Source organism: Larus michahellis, chromosome 1, assembly GCF_964199755.1.
Source record: "Larus michahellis chromosome 1, bLarMic1.1, whole genome shotgun sequence".
Classification (NCBI taxonomy): domain Eukaryota; kingdom Metazoa; phylum Chordata; class Aves; order Charadriiformes; family Laridae; genus Larus; species Larus michahellis.
The window spans coordinates 96958621-96985365 of record NC_133896.1 but is presented as its reverse complement, the minus strand read 5'-3'; the positions used below and the strand labels follow the sequence as shown (position 1 = coordinate 96985365).

The 26745-nt window shown below is 40.3% G+C and overlaps 1 protein-coding gene across 21 annotated transcripts in view; it reads right to left on the bottom strand.

The window, feature by feature from the left end:
- Positions 1-26745, bottom strand: part of ZBTB20 (zinc finger and BTB domain containing 20) — a 487918-nt gene that overhangs the window by 290359 nt on the left and 170814 nt on the right. Inside the window, exon 5 of one of the 21 annotated variants that reach the window (XM_074594416.1) lies at positions 19345-19435. The exons of the other annotated variants lie outside the window; for them this stretch is intronic. The gene's annotated coding sequence lies outside the window, so the exon portion shown is untranslated. The remainder of the gene's footprint in view (positions 1-19344; positions 19436-26745) is intronic. 21 annotated transcript variants of the gene reach the window in all.

Sequence of the window (26745 nt, the reverse complement as noted above, 5' to 3'; positions counted from 1 at the left end):
AGTTAGCCTTTTCCACTACCCGAAATAAAGAAATAATTTGCACTGCTGCCATCTCTCAATGCACGGTAAGTTCAGAGCACCCAATTCAGAAAAAGGAAACCAAGGGATTTGGTGGGGTTGCTGAGTGCCTCGCACGGACCAGGGGGCCAAAGGAAATACTTTTGAGAACGCTATAATGCAGTTATGTAAGTTTGTGTTATGCCATCACTTCGGATTTTGCAGCCAACCCTGATCACCCTGTCTCAAATAGGATAGAGAAGAAACAAAAAGGGTTCAGAGAGTAAAAAGACTCATTAAAGCCCTCAAGAGCTTTCCATATGCGAAAAGTTTAGAAAGCTTCAAACTGACAGAGAAAATGAAAAAGACTGAACATAGTGGAAGTGATATAAATGTAACTGCACAGAGAAAATAAAATAAATCTGACCTCCCAAGAAAAGAGGGGACAGTCATTAAAACTAAAAGGCAGAACATTAAAACCAATAAAAGGATTATTATTTTTCATCCACATACTATATAATTAACTTGCAGTACTCTGTACCCAAGACATCAGAAGGGCCAAGATTTCATGAGTTTAAAAAGGACTAATTATTGCCATAATAATAATAACAATAATAAAATCCATTATAATAATGATAAATATATTATAATTATAGAAATAATTAGCATAGTACTGAATAAACAGAATATCCACAATTATGCTACAATAAAGTATGAGGACTGAAAACTGCCCGTGTTTAAAGACATAAGGCAACTTCGATTTGATACCTATTAAGGAGAAACTACCCCCGTGGGAAAGGTTAAATCACCACTACTCTTTACCGGGAACTTCGCATTTTTTCTGAAGGATCTGATACTGGGTTCTGCGATGCTTACTGTGTGGCTTTCTAGAGGGGTGTCTGCAACGCATAAACGCTCATCAATTGAGTATTCATCTTGGATACCCCACCTGACAACCAAAAGCAAATCCCTATAAAATCAAAAGAACATTTTTGCTCTTCAGGGGTATGTGCTATTCTCATTTACTTGTGAAAGGTGAGATTGTTTTGGCCATTCTTTTTAATGCTTATGATGCAACGGGGAGCAGAAACGAAGAACAATATTTTGTAGGTTTGATAAAAAATGGTGATGTTACTGTTTTGTTATTTGATGATTAAGACGTGAGTAAGAGTCATATTTTAAGGCAGAGTATCCTTAACGACCTATACATCTCCACAGCCCTAACAGACTTTTTTACTACTAGAAAATGAAGTTCAAATGTGGAATATACAAAAATAAAATTCTCCAAGTATTTAAGCCAGCTCACAAAGATCCAAAAGAGCCTCCTTTCTTATGGATTTGTGTCCACATTTGGTCTCTGAGGCAGCCTCTCCCCAGCAGGGTCATTAGAGAGCTTTTCCCCTTTAAACAGCTGCCTACTTCCAAAACAACATGTGGAAGCTTAGGTATCTTGGAGACTTCCGCCCATCAAACTTGGCTGAAAGTGGCCAAATTCAAAAAGGAAAGGAAGAGGAGACAGGTATGCAAACTGTATACAGGAGCAAACAGAGTAGGTTCCCAGACATCTCGTCTTCCTGGGGAGTCACACCGAGGGAAGCCTTAGGGATGCAGGCACTCCCTAGGAGTTGCTTAGAAAAGTTCCTTCCCCGCAGCATCTCACCAGCATTTCTCCAGTGAAATCAGACTGCCTAGCAATGCAAGCACGTAGGGGCAATATGCTCTTGCCCCACATTAAGCTGATGTGTAGCTTTTTAATTAGAGACACCTCTGTAGAAGCCGGAACCCATTTAAACTAAATAAAGCTGGGCTGTGTACTTTCTCCCACAGACTTGTTTTGTTTTCTTGTACATCGATATATCTGTGCTGATAGAAAAGCAGACACTACAGCTTAGAAGACTATCTCCACTTCCCCAGTTTAGACGAAATATAGCTGTAAAACCAAAACACCATCTCTCTTGGAAACAGAAAATAATATCAGTCCTGTAAACGATGGACAATCTAAAGGTTCGGAAGAAATATATGCAGTAATACACACATTCTTACCTGCGCAAGTCTGTACCATCAGCCTTTGAGAGTTTTTTTACATCTACTCTGTAACGATGCATTTTTTGAAAATGGTTCTAGTGCTCAGGAATGCCAAGAATTTAGGAAGAGAGCCACAGCTTAAGAGAGCAATTATTTGCCAGTAAATACTCAATTTGCTTGTCCTGTGATTTTTCTTCTCCTAACTCGGCCTCTCCATAATCCGTCTCTTGCTGCGTCACGAGCACAAGAGGTCTTTTCTTCATAACCTAACACTTCAATTTGCTATTTTGTTAGCATTAATTAAGAATTCCCTCTACTGGTCATTTTCTATACTCTTACAAATAGCACCTTGAGCCCCGGACATTAGAAGGCAGTGAGTCAGTGTGTGGGATTCAGCCACCGTTTATAAACACCTTCAACCACATTCATCCAGTTTACAATATTCAGGACATCTCAGCTGAATTACTGCTTTGTGTCCAGTTTGTATTCAGATGGGGGCCATATGTTCCTTCACGTATTAGAGCAGAGCTCATTAGCACTGCTGCAGTCAAGCCACAGCAAACATTTTTTTTCTATCTTGCCTCCATTTTAACCCGATTAAAAACATTTTCTCCAGGGTAGATTTCGGGACGAGAACTGCTCAAACCAAAAGTACTGTTAAAATGGATATGAGTAAAATTAAAATTACTTTTAAAATTAGTAGCTGCTTTTGCTGCAAAAGAACTCAGTTGTTACTTAGGCTTAAACTACTTACTAAAAGTACCTTCTAAAAACATGGAAAAGCCTTCACAAAAACTCTGTTGCAGTAACCACAAGGGCTAAATATTCGGTGAGCACACAGACCTAGAAAAACTCAGTATCCGAGCTCTCTCACAAGGATTTAGGCATGTAACCTTTTTTTAAAGAGGGTATGTATGTATGCATGCATCCGCGCAGGCAGCATCATACAGCTAGATTAACACCTTGCAATAATGGGGAGAGTGGGTGTAGTTAGAAATCTGGATGTGCAAATTGTATTTCCTAAGAAATTTTGTGTAGGCAAGTTCCATTCTGCTCAATCAACAGTAGGCAGAAAAATACTATATTTGGCAAAAATTAATAAAATACAGAAGGAGTGACTTGAATCACCCACATTAATTGCTAAATGAAAATCCAGGTTCTGAAATACGAAACAGGAACACCCTTACAGGGAGCAGAAGATAAAAATGACCCACCTGAGTTTGAATGGTATAATAAAGAATCCATTCCTATCCATTTCCGGGTAGAAATGCATCATCTATCAAAATCAGTTTGGGTCTGGCTACTTCTTACGTGAGTGAAAACAACTTGTGGGCCCAAAATTGAAAATTAACATCACGTCATGGAGACTCTACTGCATTTAGAAGGACTGTGTGCATTTCATATGATGCGGTGATATTGTAAAAAAGCACGGAATTTCCACAAATTCAAACCATAGGATGATAAAATGTAATAATAATTCTTCACACGCAAATATGCATTCCAAAACGCCACGTTCTGAGCACAAACACCATCAGAGGCATCAAACGTCTCTAATAAAATGCATTTATGTCACGTATATCCTATATATCAGCTGCTATAAAGCAGACAAGTTAGAAACATGCTTAAACAAACCAGTCATCTTTGGGATTCTTGTACACATATATCCTACAGTGTCATATGCCCCAATTGATTGTTAGTTCATGTTAGAAATCATTTAATTCCCACCCCCCCGCAAAACCCCTGTCAAACAGCAACATAAAAAAAAAGAGGTCGGTGAACTTTTAAGGGTACTGACCATCTCCATCATGCAAGACAGGGCTCTCCAAAAGCGAAATAGGATGGGGAAACAAACAGCATGCGAAAGGTGAAAACCCCACTTTGAGTGCACTGCTCCCTTCATCCCTTATACTGATTTTCCTCTGAAAGCTCTAAAAACAAGGCATGAAAAATACACCCAATGGCTCATACACCTAGCTGTACAAGTGCCTTCAAAACAGGAGAACTTCCAAGTGCTCGGGCAGGGCCCATCCTGTATCCTTTGATGTAAACGACCGAATTCTCACGGGTTTCAAGAAGACAGTGATGGACCTGCTCTCCAATGGCCATTTGTGAGGGAAAGAACTTTGGAAATATACTCAACTTTTTTTAAACAGAGTTACATGCTAATTTTATGTAAGGTAAACTAATTGTATCCCCTTAGGCTTTGACTTAAACTGACATAAACAAAGCATTTCAGAATTAAATCTGACTAGTGTCTGGTATATCTTATGTATAACTTAAGAAGAGGGCAGAGAAGAATACATCAGTCTTAGAAGGTACTTTAAAGTCAAATTTTCAATATTTAGATGAGAATCTGAAAATGAAACTTCAAATCAACTTTAAACAAAATTAAAGTACATTAAAGAAAATGAAAGTGACAAGAATAATTCTGTTGTTAAGGCTTAGAATTGAAAAATAAACAGTATGAACAAAAATAAATTTAATTTTTATAAAGAACCGTAAGCAAGCAGAGTTTGTTGTCATATTCTGCAATAAATAATTCGTTCTGAAAAAAACGGACAAGGCCCTCCTAATTTTTGTAGTCTTAAATTACATACTTTATACATACATATTTTAATATACTAATTTGTATTTGCACAGCAGAGCTTTTGAAAGAAAAGCTGACACACTTAATAGGGACAACTGGGTTAAATGGGAATTTACTGGATAAAGTCAGAACATAACATTCTTACTTATCCAGTGTAATTAATGTAAAATTATACTCTTCTCAACAGGGACTGCACGGCAAAAGGGATATCTGGTTTGCTTAGGAGGTGCCCCCATTAACTGGATTTTTTTTTCTTCAGATGCTCTAAGCAATCAGCCAGTAGAGCCAGACATTGTCCTCAGGTAACCTCGTGCGGCTGCCTTCAGTGCAAAACGCTGTCACTTCTCAGACTTCATACACTGTGATCCGCTTCCTTCCTTCACATTCGTCCCCCGAGGGACGGCAGTCCCTCCTCTCTGTGCGGCCCGGGGAGCGAACGCTCACGTGGCATCATGCTCTAGCAGCAGGGCTGAACTCGGCGTTTTGGTAGGAAACCCTTCCAAATCCAATTGACAGGAAGACGGGCATGTGGTCTCTCTAACTTTTTAACCTCACTTTTGTTTTCTCCCTGCTTGCAGCACCTATTTGCTTTCACTTTCAAAGGTATTATTATTTTCCAAAGCTGGACAGGAATTCTGCGCTGACGCCTAGCAAGAAAAATCTCTCTCAAAACATCTCAGTGCTTGCTTTCTGTGTCACAAAGGCTCCTGGTACTAACATCCCCATCTCGCCTCCCCACTAAATTAACTCTCAGCTTTATCTATGTAACGTGTACCACCCCTACGCACTTAGCTACAGTTAAGCATCTTTAGCCACTTATAAACGAAGAAAGTAGAACTCCAAACAATAAACTTAAAATATTAATTTTGAGGAAAAGAGAAAAATATCAAGCAAATTAAGCACGTGTTTAAGTAGATTAACTACGTAACAAAGGATCCAAAGGGCCCAGAAGAGTTAAAATTCAACTGCTCAATGTTACATCTTTATCCAGGTAAATTCCTACTGAAATCAACAGATGGGCTTCTGATCAGTAACACTGATACAAACCTGAGCTACTTCTACTAAAACAAATGCTGCTAACACAAATTTATAAAGGTGTGACCATGCCCCAAGCCTGACCCAAGGCAGCGACGCCTTAAGGCAGACTGACCAGGTGGTTAATAGGAAACAGCTTGCTGTGGAAAGCCCTCCACTGGAAAGCTGTCTCCTGGCAGGCACGAAGGTCCGCTGCAGCCGAGCACTTTTGCAGAAAGGGCTCCTGGAGGAGCTGAACACTATCGCTATTTCCCATTAGCAGTGTTAGGAAGCTAGGGAGGTACGTAGTGACATGTCTCAGTCCAGGCACGGCACGTGAACTTATTTTTTATTTTGCTCTTTTCGCCAAAGCAATTTTTGCGCTAAATAAATCTTATAATCCATTTTCTGTACACATTCAACAATAGATTATTCCACAACATGACAATATGATATAACTTAGGTCAGGCATAGAGGCGTAGTTTGCACAGGCTGTTACTAAGTGACAAAGGAATTTAGGGCATCAGCGAAGAGGCTGCATTCATTAATTGTTCATTTCCAAACAGTGGTGGCTACAAGAGGGTTGCATTTGCTTGGCTGTTTTTTGATGGGGTTTCCTGCCTACCTTTGCTGAAAGTTGCTGGAGAAAAGCTGGCCAGGTATTTTGGTGGAAGAATCATTCAGAAGAGGTTTAACAAACAGTCCAGGTGCTAAGCAGACATCACTGATGTACAGTTCCAGCCTCTGATATTTCTCAACTATTTTATTTTTGTTTTATACATCTCCACTTAGAGCTCACGCAGCGGACTTATTTCCAGCTCAGAGTTAAAAACCCACCAGGAAAAAACTGTAGTGCTTTCTCCTATCAGACTAATAACGCACAGCTTATGTCCCATTTAAATCAGAATTGCTTTCCCCCAATGAATGGCGGATAAAATCGTTCTAGACTGCAGCAGATGGAACTGGAAACTTTGTCTTCCTGTTTGTATCTGGGGCACATATCATCAGCCTATGTGAATGAGGCTTCAGCAAAACATTTTAAAAAGAAGTGTATCAGGAACACTAGCATTTGCAGACAATAAATCACAGAAGAATCTCTACACTGCGGCTCTGAAACAAACACTTTCACCCTGTAAAGGGGATCAAAAACTCCACAGTAATGAGCCAGGCTGGGCAAGGTCACTCACTACATCCTGCAAGGGTAAGGGGAGCACACAGAAGTCTCCTCCATGTCAGCAGCCCGACTCAACAGGGAGGGAGACACGGAGGTTTCCCGAAACAGCAGCTGACACGTTGTGCTCAGGAAGGAGCAGAGGGACTCTCTGTGATTGCCTTGAAGTGTAGAAGATTTCCTGGTAGCTCTCCAGGACCCTGCACTAGGAGAAAAACATCCCACTCAAGGCGCAGGCTGGGAACCTCACCCACACGTGCTTTTTTTGGGGCTCACTATCAGTTTCAGAGAGCAGGTTTATCTTCAAAGGACCTCTGCAGCAGGGAATTGGCATCCCCTTCCTTTTATAGCTGGGGATTGGAGGCACAAATATATTATTGACTTTTCCAAGGTTATTGAGGCAGAGAGGAGAAGAGAAGACGGATCTCTCTTGGTCTGCTGATCAGAGCCTTAAAAACACTAAGCAATCCTCCCTCCAGCTTCAAGGCCACAAAAGTTTACAGTTTAGTACATTCACAGAGGGCATAATCTGGGCATAAGTGAGGATGTGCAAAAGAGAAAAAAAACCTCTTGTTTGATCTTCACAGGAAACCTTAGCCCTGAAGTAACCTTGAGGTAAAAAGAATAATGAAAAACATGATTTTTACTTGTGAGTTTAACACATGAGGTTTGAAGGTCATCAAAGAGTTTTTGTCTCTGAAGTGAGAACCAGTGTTTTTACAATATACTTTCAGCACAGTGGTTTTAAATTATCTCTGTAAAGATGGATACAAGCAGTTTGTTTACCGGGTTAGGAATTAAGAAAAAAAAACAAAACAAAACACACTAGATTTAAAACTCTCCTTGGCTTAATTATTTTCAACATTTTATTCACTTAATCAGAGGCAAAAAAAAACCACTAGCTTGACTTTTTTGACAGCAAAGTCAAACCAACTGGAAAATTCACCTCCTACAAGAAATGTTGAAAGGCAAAACTCTGGATAGCAACACGTTAGTGAAATGCCTTCAGCTGCAGACACAACTGTATTGTAATGAAATCTTATATTCTCTTTGACCTGCTAGCTCTCCTTCCCTCCAGAAGACAGGGAAACCTGTTGGGTTAGAGTGTTGTTTTTGATCAACTTCTTTCCCATAGGAAGGGGCGCTGCATGGGATACAGAGGTATAAATGTGAATTTACTTTGCGGACTACCTGCATACATAAAAACATGAAAAAAGTTATGTTAAGGTTAGAGAGCACAACTATTTCTTCAACATTATTTTTTTCCTTCCTTAATGCATGTTTTTAAGTCAGATACGTACTCTTAAATTCATTTCAGAAATAGAGATTACTGGAGATCACTAATAGGTTTTTTCTAATTATACAAGAAGTCAGCAGCAATGCTGGGAATGGACTGGAGCTGTGAGGTCCTCATGCCACGTCTCCCTGGCTCTTTTCTGGGGCCCCAGTGATCTTCTGTAGACGCTGGGAAACATGGGAAACAGTGATTTTTATATCTGAGATCAAAGAGGCAGAATCTGTTCTCTGAGGACATGAAGTCCTAATACAAGCTAAAACTAAATGCTCCTAAGTTGTTCACTGTAGGGAACTTGGAAAAGAGACTTTGTTTTGCACCATTTATAGTGCTCTGCAACCAAAAGATTTTAGAGAATGCAGAAAGACATATACATAAGTCTAGGATTGAGAGAACCGTTCTGGGACTCATCCTAACATGATATTATATAGAAAATAATAAAATGGACATAGACGATCTTTCATAACAAGCTTCCAGTTTTATTTGGTTCTATTTAATCACGTATTTTGCTGTGGCCAACTGCATTCTCTCTGGTCTCTTAGACAGTGGGTTTCATGCATTCTTGCATATATTTGAACTTTTGATCATTTTCCAAAAATTCACTGCTAGTATCCTAGGCAGCCATCACTGGGTAGTGATATGGGTCATTCTAGTTCAGAATAAAAAGGAGATGAGTGTGACTGATCCCCTTTCTCAAGGCCAAATCTCATAACAAATCATCTGGAGAACTGCCAACGACTTCAATAAGACCAGAAATTGTCCTTACTGTTATCTAAAAAACTTCATCTGCCTTATGAGAAAATCTCTAGCCAGACTAGATTCATTCTCCTACACACTAGGAAAAGGAAAAACAGACAAAAGAGCAAAGGCAGGGACAGCAGTCTTTACTGATCCCTGTATGTTATTGCTTATCGAATTCCAAAATAGATGGAGGGAAAGCGGGGACATTTGAACAGTGTTGCATCAGTTCTTTCTGAGCAAAAGTGGAAATACTACCTTTTCTTTTTTAGTACAATTTAGAACAGGTTTTATTATATAAATAATGTATACAATACATATATAAAAAGTAACATATAGACGTAATACAGGGTTGTTCTTGTCTTAATCCTTTAGTCTCTGCTCCCAGCACAGAATGAATGGAAGAAAATAAAGCTGAAACATAAACTACTTACGAAGTTCCTTTTTGTCATAAAATGAAGGGACAAGGGGAAAAAACCCCATGCTTTTGTTCCTATTTTTGAATTTCATGCTTTGGAAAAATGTCAGTATGTCTATATGAGTACGCGTGTGCACGTATGTATATCAGATTTACTGGACTGGCAAGGAAGAAAATGAGTCGATCTCAAAAGAAGCCAAGAATCTGGGACTTGAATTCTCTGACTTCAGTAGTGTTGCAAGGACTTGGAATGTGACAGATACTGGCATATTGTGTCTTGCTGTGAATGAGAGCTCCACTCCGAAGCTTTACAGCGTCTCTGTTCCTAAACAGCAAAACGCACTGCTCACAAGGCACATCTGAAGACTTGGGACATGATTAGCTATTCTTGACTTCTCCCTTTCCAGCGTGCAGTGCTTATCCCATCGAAAGCCTGGCCTGCTACTGACCTTTAATTTCATAATAGGCTCATGTTGACAAATCGCTTCAAAATGAGATCAACACAGACACGTAACTCATGCTATGATACTGACAGAAAGGTGTTTTCAAAAGCTGGTGAGTACAGGAGATAAGCAGTAGCAGCATATGTACGGGGAGCTACACATTGAACTCTGTGTGTTGGGCTACCATCTTCAAGTACTGCATCATGTTACTAAAGCATCCTTTTTTTTTCTGAAAGCCTATAAAACTTTTTTTGTTGTTGTTTTGTTTGGGGGGGTTGGTTTTGTGTTTTTGTTTGTTTGGTTTTTTTTAATTAGTCCTATACTTTCACTCAGTTTTATTAGGTGGCTGTCTCTAAGGCGGATGACAAAGGCAGATGGAAGGTGGAAAGAGCTTGAGAGGAGTATTCGGAACTAAAGAATTTCAGTCTTGAGCTTCAGACCCCATCAGCAGCCATTTTAGCAAAGTTACCTTGTGTCGTTGCTCTTTATGTTTAGGAGTAAATACTTAAAGCGATAATTTAACCACAGAATGTTTGTATTAAACAGGGGCCTCCTGCTCTCTAGTTTCTCTAATTTACAACAAAGAGTTTATTAAACACAACTCTTTCTGTCTGACATTCAAATCCATCTCTGCAACACACTCTCCTCTGGATTTGCGCCACCGAATGAAATGCTTTGGAAAAACAAAATAAACCAAAACCCTGCTGTGGAAACAGGACAAATCTAGTTTCACATCCCCTGCAGAGAGAGAAACAAGACGGAAGTAAAAAGCACCAAATGGAGCTCATAAAGCTTCACTCTGATCTCAGCCTCCACATTCTGGCAGAAAGCACTACCTAAGAGATGTGCTCTGCTTCAAGTGAGAACAGCCTCTGATTGCACCGCGAGCACAAAAATATATTGTCTGTGAACAATTATCCTGCACAAACTCTGAATAAGGGAAATCTGACTACAGAATAAGGGGAAATGTGGTGGGAGGCAGGCTAATCGCCCCCCTCCCTCGCCAAGGCCTTATCTCGCACGCCAGCCATCTGTAGTAGCTGTGCCTGCAACTACGGCTTGCGGGCTCCGCTGAACCTCCTTTCCCCAGACTGCCTGCATCGTGCTCCGCGATGAGGTGGCAATCGTCCTGCCTGTCAGAAACCCTCCACCACGGGAGGCAAGTAATTTGAGTCCTGTAACAAAACCACCGTCTACCTTTTGGTCCAATCTATCACAGGTAGTTGCTCACATTGCTTATAACGTTCCATATAGCAGTGCATAAGCAGAAGGAAACGCACCCTAACCCTCAGGTGCCACTGGGAGTTCAGGGGGCTAGCATTTAAATTCATTCTTTCTCTTTCAATATAACTACAAATAAAAATTATATATTTGTTTGGAAGTGACTGCCCAAACCAGGAGCAGATTCTGACCATTTTGAAGCTAACATGACATACCTAGAAAGAGAAGGATGCACGCCTGAGCACAATCTCTCCATTCCTGGATCCTGGGCACCTCCTCTTTACTTACGTCTTTGAGGACAGTCAACAACTTAAGACAGAAAGGGCGTGTTGGGGCAGGAGTCATTCTGGGGAGGGGGGGGTGTTTTGTGGATTTTTTTTACTTTTACGCAGCATCCTTGTGCAGTTTGGTACCTATATATGTGGATAGTAAAGCAAAGAAAAAGAACACAACTAGATACAGGGAGGCCACCTTGTGATCAACCAAGCTCTCATCTTGCAGGTAAAACTACTCCTAAATTCAGGTAGGAAACAGCTCTGTTTTTGCAAGGGAGCACAGCAGAATGCTTTGCCCAAATGCAGGAGATTCTGTAACACAATACATTGCTGACAGCTTTCTTGTGACCCCCAGAAGATCACATTTACTTCTGGAACTCTTGAGTTTGGTTTATTAGCGTACTGGGCACTCTGTATATATTCCTCATTGGGCTTTTACAGTAAGAACATCCTCGAATCCCATGTCATAGGATGGTCTCTGTTTTAGACTTCAGTCCTTTATTCCATTAGAAAGACAATGTTCTGCCATGATTTTTTTTGTTGTTGTTAATTAATTCATTTGAGACTATTCCTTAAATTTTCATTTTAAGGCACTTTTGTGTGTGGTTACATTAGTCACTCCTGAAGTTGCACACAACTGTGACTGTGCCTTTGCTAACGTACACATACAAATCTGTTTGTATTATATGTGCACGTGTATGTATGTGCATGCGTATGCATGTACATAACTAAAAAAACAAACCAAAACCCCTTTCCAACCGCATCTTCCTCCCTCCTCCCCTCTCCATTCTGAGCAGGTTCCTGCTATCAACTGCTGGAGTGTGCTCACTCTACACCTAGAGCTATAATTATTTTGCTTTAATTTTACAAAACCTTTTGTTCCATTCCCACGAGCCCACCTGATCCTTATATTACACTTGCTCTATTAAAACACTCATGCAGAACAAAGCACAGTTGTACTGATTCATAAGTAACTCACCCCCCCACCCCCTTCTCCTTTTTCTTTCTACTAGGCTCATGCATCTTAACTGCAGTTTCATGATGCTGTCCCTGATGCCAGTTCATGGTCCCATTTTTGCCTTTTTTTTTTTTTCCTCTTTCTTTTAAACCATTATTTTTATGTGCTTAGGGTCCAATTACACTATTGTGTGCTGTTGTTTTGAATTGCTGTTGTTCTCAGTCATTTTATGTTATGCTCTTTGGCACGACAACAGATATAGTGCAGAGGGTGTTATGGAATTTATTTGTTGTAATCAGACTCTAGGATTGTTTTTTATTATTATTATTATTCATAGAGTACAAGCACCAAGGCTAGCCGTACATTTTTCCGAGGCAAGCAGAAGACCATTTGTAGACCAGCCTCTGACACCAGCATACCCTATCTGCAGTAAAAGGGGCCAACAGCAGCTTAGGTCAAGGTGACTATTACTTGGGCACGGCCTGCATGAAACACCAGGCTTTACAGAAGACCAAATACACTGACAATGCTTGCAAACAGGATCTTCACAGAGGCACCAGGCATTTCAGATTTAGAATAAAAAACAACCTCTCATAAATTATTCCTGAAAAACAGAAAGACAGAATATCGCTCACCAGTAAAGATGAGAACAATAGAAGGGCTGTTTCATCTATTTGTCCTGTACAAGAACTCCCCTCAGCTGAGACAGCCTTCATTTTCTGGCTTATAAAGTACCAAGCATGTTGCTAGGACTAAGTAACAGATAAATAATAATCAGCCAGAACAGTGAGGAGTGGGTCCATATGGAGGAAGTGCTAGCAAAGAGCAAATAAAATCTAGGTCTCGGTACCCATCTTTTCAGAACGGGGAGCCGGACATTCTGCAGTACCCTACCACTGCGGGTAGGGGAGCACAGCAGAACAGACCAGGCAAAGGTGTGAGAGAAAGCAAGACGGGGAAGGAAAACAAGGTGTGTGTATGTTTTTCTGGGTGACGTGTAACAATGGTGAATACTAATGATTTCTAGCAATGAAAGAGCATAACAGGGAAAAAGAGGAATGTGGCAAGGCACAGAACAAACACGGCTGTAAGGGGTGCAAACGAAAGTTGCAATTTACCAAAGAACAATCATTCTGCACATTTTATGTAGCATGTCAAATCTATCAGATTTTCTCTTATTAAATCATCATTCTACAGCAACAATCATTCTCTCAATCAATCCCCCGTGTTAACAACTCTTAGTAATGACTAACTTGGCAGGAACTGATGTTTACATATATTTTAAAGTCCTGAGCACTGTTCTGTATTTTTTGGATGTTAAATTTCCTTTACATTTTTTCCCTTATTTTTTAACCTGTTTTTAAAGGATGGATGCATTCAATTGGAAAATAAAGTTTTGTAACACACACACTCAGATTATGTGAGCTAAGGAAATTGGCAGTGGGATAAGAACAAAACCATTCACCTCCTGATTGCTGATTCAAATCTAGCCCAAGTGAGATAGTCACAGAAGCTATAAGCCTCCCTTGGTGGCTTTGTGATTTGAGATTATTTTTTATGAATCTCAATCCACTTCAGGCCAAGAACCAGAATTGCAAATCCACTGCCTCAATGAGCATTAACTGGCATCACTGCACACAGTAACAGAGGAGATGCCAAAAAACAAACTGGTCCTGGAGACAGACTTCCCACCTTATCCTGGAAACCAATCATTAAAAAAACAGGGTTCGTTCACACAAATGTGGAGGATAAGGAAGCAACATTTACCTGCAATGTGAACTGCTTCTCCAAGACTTCAGCAGTCCTAACCTTCCCCAAAACCAAAGGATTTCTTATGGTGTGCCCTATGTCAGAGATGTTGTACCACCTAGCTGATGTGATTACAGGTGTGTTGGTTTGTTTTCTGTTTGGTAGATAGGTATATACATGCTTCCTTGTCCTCCACACTTGTGTGAACCAACCCTGTTTTTTAATGATCAGCACCTGAAGACAATCTTTGGTCCACTTTTCCTGCCTAGATAAGAGGAGCAAATGAGGCATTTAATTTTGCAGAAGACCAAACCTGAGGAGGGCTGTGTTGCACTTTTTATTTTATTTGGGACACAACTGATTAACAAAGCTTTCAGCAAAGCTATTTTACTAAACAAACATCCTATAGTATCCAACTAAACAGTGATGCCCAGGCATATTTCCCATGGCTCCTTCTTTTAGGGGGCATGAATCCTTAAAATCACTTGGGAATTTAGCTACACCAGCTTCCTCCCTTAGATATGTTTGCTAACCTGAGGGGGGTAAAGGTCTCAGGACCCAAGAGTAAATTTAAGTTTTTCCACCATCTGTGCTGAAGTGCAGCCAATGCAAATTCCACCTTCAGATCTGCACTCCGGTGCCTCCCTGTTACATTTCATTTCACACTTGTGATCTTTATTCCTTAGAAACAGGAAAAATGCACAGCTGATCAGCCACGTTTGCACGCAACTTGAAAGTGTTCCTTTAGTGGCTGTTGCTTGGACGTGCACTTGCCTATTCAAAGGGAACTGAGAGGAGAAACAGAGCTGCATTTTAAATGGCCAAGTATTCCTAATTTTACACAGGATTTTTGGAAGCAAGTAGAGGTCTTTGAATTTTTAGAGACGTCACCAAAAGTATTCACGTATACAACAAGGAAAAGCTGGTGTGAAGGTCAGTCTTTTGCCCCTTTCCTTTGCTTTTCATTCATTTTTTTCTTCTTTTCCTTTTTTGCCAACAAAAAGAAGAGAAAAGGAAAGACACTAATGAATGTAAGATGAACAAGTATGGGTTTGATGTCTTTGTCCAAAATAAAAATTTTAAGAAGGGGTAGCATTTAAAGTTGTAAAACATGTTGGGCTTGCAAGCACTAGCACTTACCATCTTCTTCAGTGATGACACGTCTGAACCTGATCATCATTTTGTGTAGCTAGCGCCCCACAAGCTGACAGCGTTTGCCAAGAATCAGAAGACACAGACGTTTACTGTGACATTCCCACAACAAGATGTTTACCAGTGTGAATAGTAACACTACAGTGAAAAAAACCTGTTCAGATATATCTTACAGGAAAGGGTCTCAGATGAAGAAAAAGTAGCCCAAGTGAAGATGCTATCATATATACATCCCAGATTTGGCCTGAACCTAGAGGGGGGTTTGAGTTTTACAATTAGCTTCACATGTCCCAGTTAGTGCCTCAAGCTGCACAGAAAGCGGAGGAAGTTCACTTTAGACATACAAAAGGAGACAACAGTAAACTTTTGAAAAAATATTATAAGGAATAATTGTGCTCTGGAGGATTTTTTTATTTACTAATGTAAACAGTACACACTGAGATAACATCTGGCAATGTTTATTACAATGAAACCCAATCAATACCTCTGTCTACTACAATATCTGTCCACAAAATAGTCATTCCTCCTGGCACCCGCAAGAAATACTCAGATATCTGTCACAGTAGCCTTTGTCAGCAAAAGGGGAGGTGGTCACCTTAACTCTTCTATTCAAGGCCCAAGAGAAGACAAAGAATTAGATGTACACAAGAATGATGGTGGAAAATTAGAGAAAAAGTTAGAGAGAGAGAGATGTAACTTGTAGCATTGCAAAGAGTACACAATTCATCTCCATAGAATTTCAAAACCAACAGATCCCAGATCTTTTTTCTTGTGCCTCAAGAACTTTAAACTTAGGGCCATCCATTACTTTTGCTAGTGAGCTACCAGGCCTTTTGTGGCATTTTGGAGTTACAAGTAGAGGCAGAAATTTTGACTTCTCATTTGCTTTCGAAGTCAGAATTCAAAAAGAAGTGATACCGAACCTTCCCACATAATTAAAAAGCCAAAAATAAATTTGTTTTGAAAGTTCTGTCTATTAGAATTTCCAAGTAAGCCCTTCCATTCTTTTCTATTTCTATATTTCCATTATTGCATGTCACTGTAGAAAAACTAGCAGTGTTTTGTGCAATGAAAAAAGTCACTAAGCATTAGCTTAGTACTTATTGCACCTTCACCTTTCCTAAACCTAAGTGCCTCTTGCAGTCTAACAAACAGACTGCCATAAGGCAAGACTTGCATTACTATTTACATATCATGGAATTAGGCAAAAAATAACAAAACCATACAAAACAAAAATCAGTATTATTATTTTTCCTCCTTACATTTGTAATTGCTATAATTTTGCTTTTGTTGAAACGGTCATTTCCAAAGAAAAATTATATGTCTGATTAATGTGACCATACATAAACTAAATGTACATTTGCCCCTATTTAATATCACATTTTGCTGGCTCACTGTTCAAGGCATTTCTATTTGCACAAGACCTAGAGGTAAAGTAAGACCTTCTGTGCTACATCAAGTCCCGAGGCATGAGCTATGTTCAGAAGTTATTGTGGTGATATGTTACCTTTTTCCCATAAAAACGTCTCTTTGACAAGATAATTGAGATTGTAGTTATGAAGTGGGGAGAGCGGGGAGGTGAGGGGACGCAATTTTTTCCCCTCTCTACTGGTCTAGATCTACTGGGCAGAGGAACGCACAGTTCCATTTGGACTAGTAAACTGATCAGCCACAGTAAGCACAGCAGCCACTGAGGAAGCCATTACACATGACACCAATTCCTGTAACTTGTGTTAGGTAAGATTTGCATCAGGACTTTTTGTTTAGCTTCTTACTGTTTCTTCCCCTCCACACCACCGAACTAATTTTATAACCTAAACTTCCTAACAACATGGCCATTAGGGAAAAACTGGGGGAGAATTTTAACAATAGTGAAGTGGAGAAACATACAAAAAGTGACCTTCCAAGCACTGAAACTGGTGAAAATCCCACTAAAGTAAATGGAGGCCCTAGTTAAAGGGCAACAGTACCATCCATCTTTAATATCCACCCATTATTGTCAATTTAGCCACAGGAATTAGTGCTAAACTTGCAAATATATTGAATATTTGAGCTGGCTTTAAGTGTGAAGACCAAGATTTCAAATGTGCAGAACAAGTTCTGTTATTTTCCCTACATTTAAATAAATACAGGCCAAATACGTACTCAGTTTTGAAAGCTCTCAACAGTGACAAAGATCAGTGCAAGAGTCTCCATCTGCAGATCAGGGCTACAGAGGAGTAGAAAAGCCAAGCTGACAGACAGACCGGGAATTTTACACCTGGTTTCAGTACAAGCAAGAGCCCAGAGCCCCAGCCCCATAGAGGGCCAGTTTGTCTGAACCTCATATTGAATTCTCCTGTTCCTCATCGGCTCCAAAGAAGAATGAACTGCTTTGTAAGCTAATATTAAAACTGGGCTAGATAAAATGGGAGGAGGGAATAATTTCTAACCAATATAGTCTTATGAAGCTTCACAAAAGAGCTCCAAATCACCTGAAATTAGGAGATTAAAACCAAAATAAACCTTCACTAAACCACTACCAGCAAGCCCATGCATATGATAACTTTTATGTCACTTTGGTATGAAAAAAGGATAAACCCGGTTGTTTACAAAAAAACCAACAAACCAACCCAAACAACACCTCTCTAAAGAAAGCACGGTGTATTTATTTTCCCACTGTAAATTCTTTTCCCTTACATCAGCTAAGGAAAGTCCTGTGTCTCCTCCTGTACCTTGAGGCCGGCATGAGAGCAGACAGAGCGGTCGGTGTCTGCCCCTCAGCAGGGGCAGCACTGCTGTAGAGGTGGGAACAGATGTAAACGTGCAAATGCATCAGGCATACCATAACCCACACCATGCAAAGGGGCACCTCAAGCACTCACATTTGCAACACATACTGGGTCCACTGAAAGGAACGTGGAAGAATCCCACTGACTTTATTTGGGCCAGGATTTCACTCTTTATCTGTAAAAGCAGTGATTGGAAAATAGCTGCACTCAATACAGAAACGGTGTGCAGACTTCTGTCAGGGATTACAGGTGATATCATGTTTCCATAACCCCTCCGGGCACTACAAAGAAAACTTGATTTGTCACGCCGCTTACCTGCAGCCCTGAATTTCACCGAGTTCAACAGCCCTGAGTTGCCAGCTCTAGGAAGCAGCAGGGAGGGTTACAGGCAAAGCCCTATCCCATTCAGACAGCGGGATGAAGTACTGGCAGCAGTGGAAGTGAGACGCAGTGTTTCACAACATGGGTATTTGTGCTTCCTACCATCTCAACAGGGAAAAAGCAGGAGGAAAAGCCTATTACCCTTTCTAGACTTCACCAGTGCAACCATGAGTAATCACGATGTGGCTTGAAGAATTAGTTCAGCATTAAATAAGGAACATCTGTTTCCTATACAGTGTATTTCTTTCACAAGGTTTTCTAGGTATAAGGAGGCTTAAAGAATAACTACTGTATGGTATAGATACATTCTAAACATTATGACAGAGACAGCGTAAGAGATTTTTAGAAATTAAATGCTTTTAAATGTGATTAAATCATAATACAGATAATCACATAGAAAGCTGTGCCCCTGACAGTCTGACAATGCAGGGACATTGAAATGTTTTCCACCGTCATAAGGAAACGGGAAATGTTTTTCCTAGAAAAAATGTTTTTTCCTAGAGAAAATGTGTTCTTCCTTCTGCCATAAGGAAATGGTAGACATGTTTTCCACCATCATAAGGTATGGGAAATCTATGCCTATCTCATGTAGCTGAAAGGATTTTAGAAGCTGTTAATTTCATCAGAAGTAAAATTTACCTGGCACATTCAGAATTCCGTAGGACACTAATGGCTGCAGTAAGGAAAACATTTCTTTCTGTGTTTTTAACTGGTAAGAAATCCAGTCCATGGAAGAATCATTGAGCCGTCAGCCTTTAGAGCTTCCCTTTGGCTGCCTCTAGGTTGCACTCCACCCAACAAGATTCCTCCCTTTGCCCTTAATGCATCCCAAGTACTGGATGAAGACACTAAATGTGGGGTTTGAATTCCACTCAGAATCAAGCACCTAAATGTTACTGCATCTAGCTTTAAAGGCCCTAAAATAGATTTGGACTTGGTAGCAAAGTGGCCTTTCATCATCAATTGCCGCATCTCTGCAACAGTCTAAGACCTCACATATGAGAAAAGAATGAAGTTTTGAGAGCCCCAGAAGTTCAGGGAGTATCTGAACACAAAGCTCTAATTCAGTGCCACTCCAAAAACATATACATTAATGTAAAAGATTTTATATTTGTAACAGATCATAATCACACATAGTAGTTGTGATTACCTTCCTGCATGCAGAACTCTCCTGAGCTCTTCCTGAAGGACGGTTCCCTGGACAGGGCAGGAACACACTTGAGGTGACCAAGACTGGTAACCTGAGGAAACTAAATATCTGTTAGATATCCAGAGTTGTACTAATATATGAAGGTTTTCTTTAGAGCAGTTTTAGAGCCACATGTGTCAGCACATAGCCATGAGAAGACCACAGGATAACAAAGATCGGTAAAGAGAACAGGAGTTTGTCACAGCAAACAAGCGTCTTCTCGAATGGCAAGGGTGATCAGAATAAGGGCGGATGTAGCTGTAAAGAGCAGCATTTTCTAACACTCCCTCCACGTACACACACACACAAAGAAGCTGAGAAGTAGTAATATCTCAATTCATGACACAGGAAGAAACGGCAAACAGTACCATTTCTGGGGTGATTTTCACATGGCCAAGAGGCACCAAAACAAATTCAATAGCACCGAACCCCTGACAAAAGTAAAAAGCATAAAGCTTTCCTTCCTGGAGAATTGAAACAATTATAAGGAATCACAAGTCTTACATTCAGGTGCCATCCATGAGCACCAGTACCTATAGCAACTTGCCTATTGACTCAGAGATTTTTCACTTCTAATCGTGCTTTATTTCCTGAAGGGTTGATACACTACTGTAATTCTGTGCCCTTTTGGTCACCTGATTTCTGGCTCCCTCGGCATCTTCGCTCTGCATTCCTCAGGCTTGTGTGATGCCCTGACCACTGGAATTTCCCTCTAGTTGTTAACAGGCAAAAGCTGTCATTTACACACTAAGCCTGCCCCAAAGGGTGACCACTTTATAGTTGTTTGCTTAAGGAATCCAGGATCACTTGTTCTGGAGAAGTGACAGCCGCTCAGACATAAGAAGGTTAGTTGTGTATTAAAACATGGCAAGGGACATGACAAAACAGATTACCCTCCTCGCTCAAAACCCTAATAAATGGAAAAAGAAACTGGGAAGAGATGAGAATTCATCTGCCTCTGGCTCAGACCCTGGTGTTCAGACGATTTTCCCACTGATGGTCTGATTTTGAAAGCCATATACACGGGAACTGTGCCGCTATACCCTACTTAATGAACTGGGACTGCAGCATCATGACCTAAACCGGTTCATATTTGGAGAGGGCACGCAGTGATCTGGCACGTAACTGCTACCATTGCTGCAGGGAAATATGTACCTAATTCCTTGAAAAGGTTCTGCTGCTAAGAGTCACAGGATTCTTGATTATTTATTGCCAGCCAGTCTTGAAAGAGATAACACTCTTCCACTTTACAAAAGATTTTCGTTATTCAAAATTTCCATGTCAACATTATATGAACTAGAATGAAATTTCTAAGGAAACATTATGAAAAAAGCTAAAAAAAATAAAATCTGCCAGGGAAAGCAATAGGTTCAAAAAAATTTGTTAACGCAGGTTCTGACTCAGAGGTGCCTTCAGTTATTACTGACACCAAAACATCTTGCAAAGCCCAATACTTGTCCAATGGCCTTTAATGGCACAGACCGATCTGCCAAGTGCTCACTATCTCCAATTTGCCTATCTTGCTGCCAGCGCCTGCAGGCTCCTAAAGGAGAGAGATGTAAGAGAAGGAAGCTAGGAGCAAGAACTAAGTCCTTTTAAACCAAAATGCTATAGGATGATGATACACATACAGAACAAAAGACGCTAGAGGAATTCTTTTGTCATGAGGAAATATAAGACTGTTAAAATATGTATTTGAAGAACAGCATTCCCTGTCAGACTTCTGAAGGCCCTGCAGAGCGTGCACTGGCTCCAAAGCCACAGACATGTGGCAGTGAAGCTCTGTAAAGGATTTATTTTTAAAAATAAATAAATAAAAAATATTCTGATCCCTCTCCTGCCAGTGGAAACTGTTGAAAACAACAGACCAATATTGACACAACTGAAATGAAAATATCTTCTGATCTATTATCTAGATGCAGGGGCAATGAGGGGAAAGAGGGCAACAGGAAGAACCAGATCTTCTACAGCAAAATTCAGAGCTAGACCACTTACACTAATGAAGAAAACAGACCAGAAAGTTTGGATAACTTACATTCATCAGACTGCCCTACATCAGACTCTGGAATTTGAAATGATTCAGTGAGAGTGTCCTCAGGGACACTGATGTAAATATAGAATAACCACAATGCCTTTCTGTGGAGTCCCTCCCATTATACACTGGTTTAGCTGAAGAATTTAATTTCGGATAGGACAAAATAAGAGTACCAAGGCTTGGAAACGGCCAGGTCTGTGTTGCCTTTTTTCCTTTTGTAGCTAACCTGATGACATCTCTGGTCTAAGATAACTTTCATTGCTCAATCATTTTTGGACTTTTTTTTATCTTGAAACAGACCAGCAAATGCTTTGATAAATGGTGTGAAAGGTTTTCCACTTCCACCATTAAATCTTCAGGTGCTGAAATGCTGAAGTGTTTTACAACTTGCTAAAGTAGTGCTACTCAGGGAATCACTGCTAATATTCCTATGCCTTTTAAATATGAGTGAATCACAACCCATACTCCTTTATATACTAAAGCAACCACACACCTGAGAGCCATTTTCCTATATTCATCTACTGTAGCTACTATTCTTCAAAAACAAGAGCTGCCACCTACGAAAAGTCCGGATTCTACCCATTTGTAGACTACAACTGATACCCTTAACACACAGACCTACAACAACAAACAAAGCCCCACACAACCCCTCCACCTCCCAGAAAATCCAAACCTTAAACATTTGCAAGAAAACAAAAAAAGCACGAGGGACTTAATCAACAATCATTCCCAACTCTTTTTTTTTTTTTTTTTTTTGCGAGAAGTTGTGAATGGGACTGATTAAAACCAACCTGAGAACTAACAAAATTTTCATGTTTTTCAGGTTTCATTAAGTGAAAATGTCTTTCAAGGATTTTTGCATGAAAATTCAGAACACAGAGACAATCACAAAGCTCCCCATCTCCTCAGACAGGAGGTTTACCTTTACCTTGTTGTAGCAGGATCTACTCCAGCCCCATTACACGTTTGCTCTGATCATCAATCCTATTTGCAGCTTTCAGCTGTCTCCACAATCTGTGTCAGAGGCCTTTGTATCAGGCAATACCTACAGTATCTCCATTCATCCAAATTTTGAAACCCGGTAACAGAAGTAAATCAGCATTTGTGCACCGACTGGAAAGAAACCATGCAGACTCACAGTGACTGAAAAATCTGTCCTTCGGTGTCTATACGACTCCCTCCCCTGTCCTTCTCTAAAAAAAGAAGGGTCAAAGCAAAATGCTGGCAGCCCAATGAAATCTTTGAAGAGACAGTATGGTTTCAGTTATGAGAGGATGGAAAAATGAGAACCCTGGGGATCTTTTGGGAACATTAAGCTTTATTAATCAGGAATGTATTAGCAAAATACCAACATTCCCAAACGGTACGCTGAATCACAGAAACATCAGGGAGCAACAGAACCCATCCAGGCTGGTCTTCTGCCTTATGGCAAGTTCTAACACGCCCTCAGAGATGGTTTTCCAAGCCATTCCTTTAAAAAGAAACCTCCCCTGCTTCCACGGTATCTACAGGTTGTGCATCCCAGCGCTTTACAACCGATACAGTCAGAACATGGTTCTTAAAATGTAACTTGGTAATTTTCACTGCTTGTTGAACTGATTTCTTTAGGTCTTCCTCCCAGTGGATATGAAGAACAATTAAACACTGTGCTCCTGATTATAACTTTTCAGTCACTAGAATATTTTTTTTCGTATTCTCCTTAACGTAGAACAAAAGCAACACTTCCAGAAGCATATAATGCCATGCAGGGCTCCTACGTATCCTCTTGCCCCTGGGCCAGATAACAATCAACCAATTTCTGCTTTCTCAACAATTTTAACACTAGGACAATTTCTATCTTGATAAACATTTTTGACCTCTCCACATTTCCACTGGGGTTCCCCAGGTAGAAATCAGGACAGAATTCATCCCCATGAGTTTCTGGATTAATGCCATAGTACAGGAAGGGGAAAAGGCAAAATTAATTCTCTTTGTTAGTGCTAACACAATCCCTTGGTGACAGTCAGCCCCAAGACATTGATTTTTGTTCAAAGGAAGCACACTTCCATACTCATTTCACATTTGTACACATCTTCTCCAGTGTAGCTTCTACAAGCCAGTACTTTCTGTATTAAAAAAAAAAAAAAAAACAAACAACAACAAAAAACCCCAAAACAACCAACAAAACCCACTAACCAAAATGGCTTAACAAACTATTGAGGGTTTACATTTTTGTAGAGGAATAGAACCCGGGAATTCGCAGGGCTCAACAAAGCCCATCTTAGACATGAAATTCTAGTTAAAAAAGCAAGTTACAGGAAGGAAAGACAGATCGCGTACCCATCAGCAACTGTGAGGATTCTTGCACTGTAAAGAACACAGTAGGGTAGCTTGTTTGTTGCTTCAAAACTCTTCCTTCATTTAAAAGCGCTCCTGTGATGGACGAAGCCCTTCTCAGGCCTGACGTCCTGACGCTACACATGCAGCATGCACTCTGGGATGCCAGCTTACTGTGTCACATTGGCTTGGGTTCTGCCTGTTCCTTTCCTTATGCCTGCAAGCTCAATTGAACTTATGAAAATTCAAACTGTCTTCTGTCTGTTTTATACATCATCAGCAAACAATCACGAGACAAAATGAATTTGCTCTCTGTAATTTGGAGACTACACAAATGCCTCTGCTGTATAATACAAAAAAGGGGAATAAAGTTTGGTATGCAAGGTTAATTCAGCATGGAGGAAAGTAGCAGAGAAACAGACGGAGAGAGAACACGAACAATAAAATACTCAACAGTGGGGAGAGTGACATGAGAAATACTTCTGTAAATTGGAGTTGGCCTTGATACCTTTGAGTGATGGAATTAAACAAAGGCACAAGTGAGTTGTGAAAGATCACCCCCATGAGTGGCTGTATCTCCATCCCTCGTGATTTGTCTACACAATATACTTATTAATAATAACAATGGTTACTATTTCTCCTCTAAGAGCTTTGCAAACACAAACTCAATAATGTTCACAGAGCTGTATCAGTTTGAACCAGATTGAAAAAGTGATCTGCTGAAAAAGGCACGGCGAGGTTAAATGACACGTCCAATGCCACTCAATGAGCCAGCATCCGTCAACATTAGAGCACCAGACCTCTTCGCCAGTAATCACATCACAAGGCTGCATAAGGCTGCAACCTTGACAAATCTCTCTTTTTAACAAAAAGTGTCGTATGCTCCTTATTGGCCTTAGCCGATGGCAATGTAACTAAACCCATTGATTTGGGAGTGCATCCAGTGCATTGCTTGTATAGGTTTTCACGTTGTGTGTACAGAATCTTTTTCTTTCACACACAATAAAGCTGTCACTGTCTCCTAAAATTAAGTAGACACCAAATATGAGCAGAGGTAGCTCCTCATACTAGACTTAATCCTATTTGGCGTTGCTTGCAAACAGCAAAGTACTTAACCACATCCTTAAAGTTAAGCCTTTGAGTACTCCCATGGACCTCAATGGATCTACTTGCCTATCAATCCACATAACTCTAGTACGCAGCGAAACCCAGCCAGGGCACCCAAAACAGCAAGAATCCAGCCCACAGACCCTTCCCATTAAGAGCCTGCCTGCACTACATTAGAAGGCTGTGTTTTTATGAAATTTTCTACCAGATGTTCAAGTGTTGTGAATCTGTTTTTTCTTCTAATGCTGTGTCAAGCAGATTTTGTATCAGCTGAAAATTTGGCCCATCTTATATTTATCAGTTGCTTTAGGGACATCCGTTTCCCTAAAGCAAGTTTTCCACCCTTCAATTAAAGAAATCGAATTCAAAAAAACCCCAGAAAACTACTAAAGCATGGTCTGCCTTTTCTTCTTGCTGTTTTCAGCTTAATAGATAAAAGTAATTCTGGGAAGTTCACTTTATTAAAGATCTCACAATTAGAGACACCTGATTGCAGCGAACATACATAGGAAACAAAGGAAACCCTTAAAGCATACTTTCCTCTATAAAGAAGATGCCCTCATTTTTATTGTGCCAAGTTACTAGTTACGTGGACACAAGGTATAGCAAGAATCACATCCTCATTTTACAGCATACGTAAAGGTTCCCCCACCTTGTGCTTCTATATTGCAGAGACAGGCTTTATGCCAAGGCTACAGAACCTACGAGCAGCTAGAATTTTACGGGGTGGGGGTGGGGCGAGGGGGGGTGTGTGTGTGTGTGTATCTTTTTTTTTTTTTTTTTTTTGGAAAAAAGCAAATGACACAAGAAACTCAGATTAGAAACTTGGATCTTTACTTCATGGGATGGAAAGAACTCATCAGCACAGAACAGATTTGGGAATCGTGATCCCACACTCTGTCCCCAGTTTGACCACTGATTTACTCTGACCTTGAGCAAGCTGCTCAACATCTCTGCCTTGATGTGCTTGCCATCGTTGATCAAAAATAAAATATTTCCTATACAGGAGTTTTACACTTGCGTATTTATTTCCCCTTCAAAGCCTTGAGTCTCATAAAACTAAAAAAAAGCCCATTCCAGCCAGCACCACTCATCAGGCCCGTATATTGCTACCTGGTATTTTGCCTTAGGGCTGTCCATGCAGGACTTGCTGACCATCTGGATCCTAAGGATTCAAAGAACATGCCTTAATTCACTCCTCACTCTGCTGCTGCATTTTCAAAAGAGAATTACTTCTGCTTTCAACAAAAATTCTCCTGGTTGTTCATACAAAACTGGAAGACAACTTTGAAATTCTGCATTCACAGATTCAGAAGCGTTCCCCCCACTTTCCCCGTAACATCTCCCTTTAAATTGCTGCTGGATCCAGCAAATCCACGAGTGTTTTCAAGTCGGCTCACCAGTGTAATTGCAAGGTTAACCTCTGGTGGCCAGGGAAGCTGCTCATATTCAGGAATGATGAGCAGAAAACGTTAAATACCATTCACTGGCCACAGCCTGCAGTTAATACACAATATTTAAACAACACAATGGCATGGCCCTTGCCAGCAATGTAAAAACACCATGGAGTAGAGCCAGAATGGCACAGTCTGCCTGGCTGAGTCATGCTTGGTGCTCCACGCTGGAAGGGGCATGCATTAGCTGCCCACAGTGTACTTGTACCCTTCAGCTAGTTTAAAATAAATCACTAAAATACAATTTAAAAAAAATAAATGGGGGGAGTAGGGAGGGAAGGAAAAATGCCATGTAATAGTTAAAATATTTTAACACTGAAGTACAAAAGCACTACTCTGGAAGAAGGCTCTGGATTTCATTACAGACTGCACATTTTGATCTTAAACAAGAAAACAAATCGACTTTGCTTTGTAATATTCCACAGCTTTGTACCGTCCAATTAAAATCAA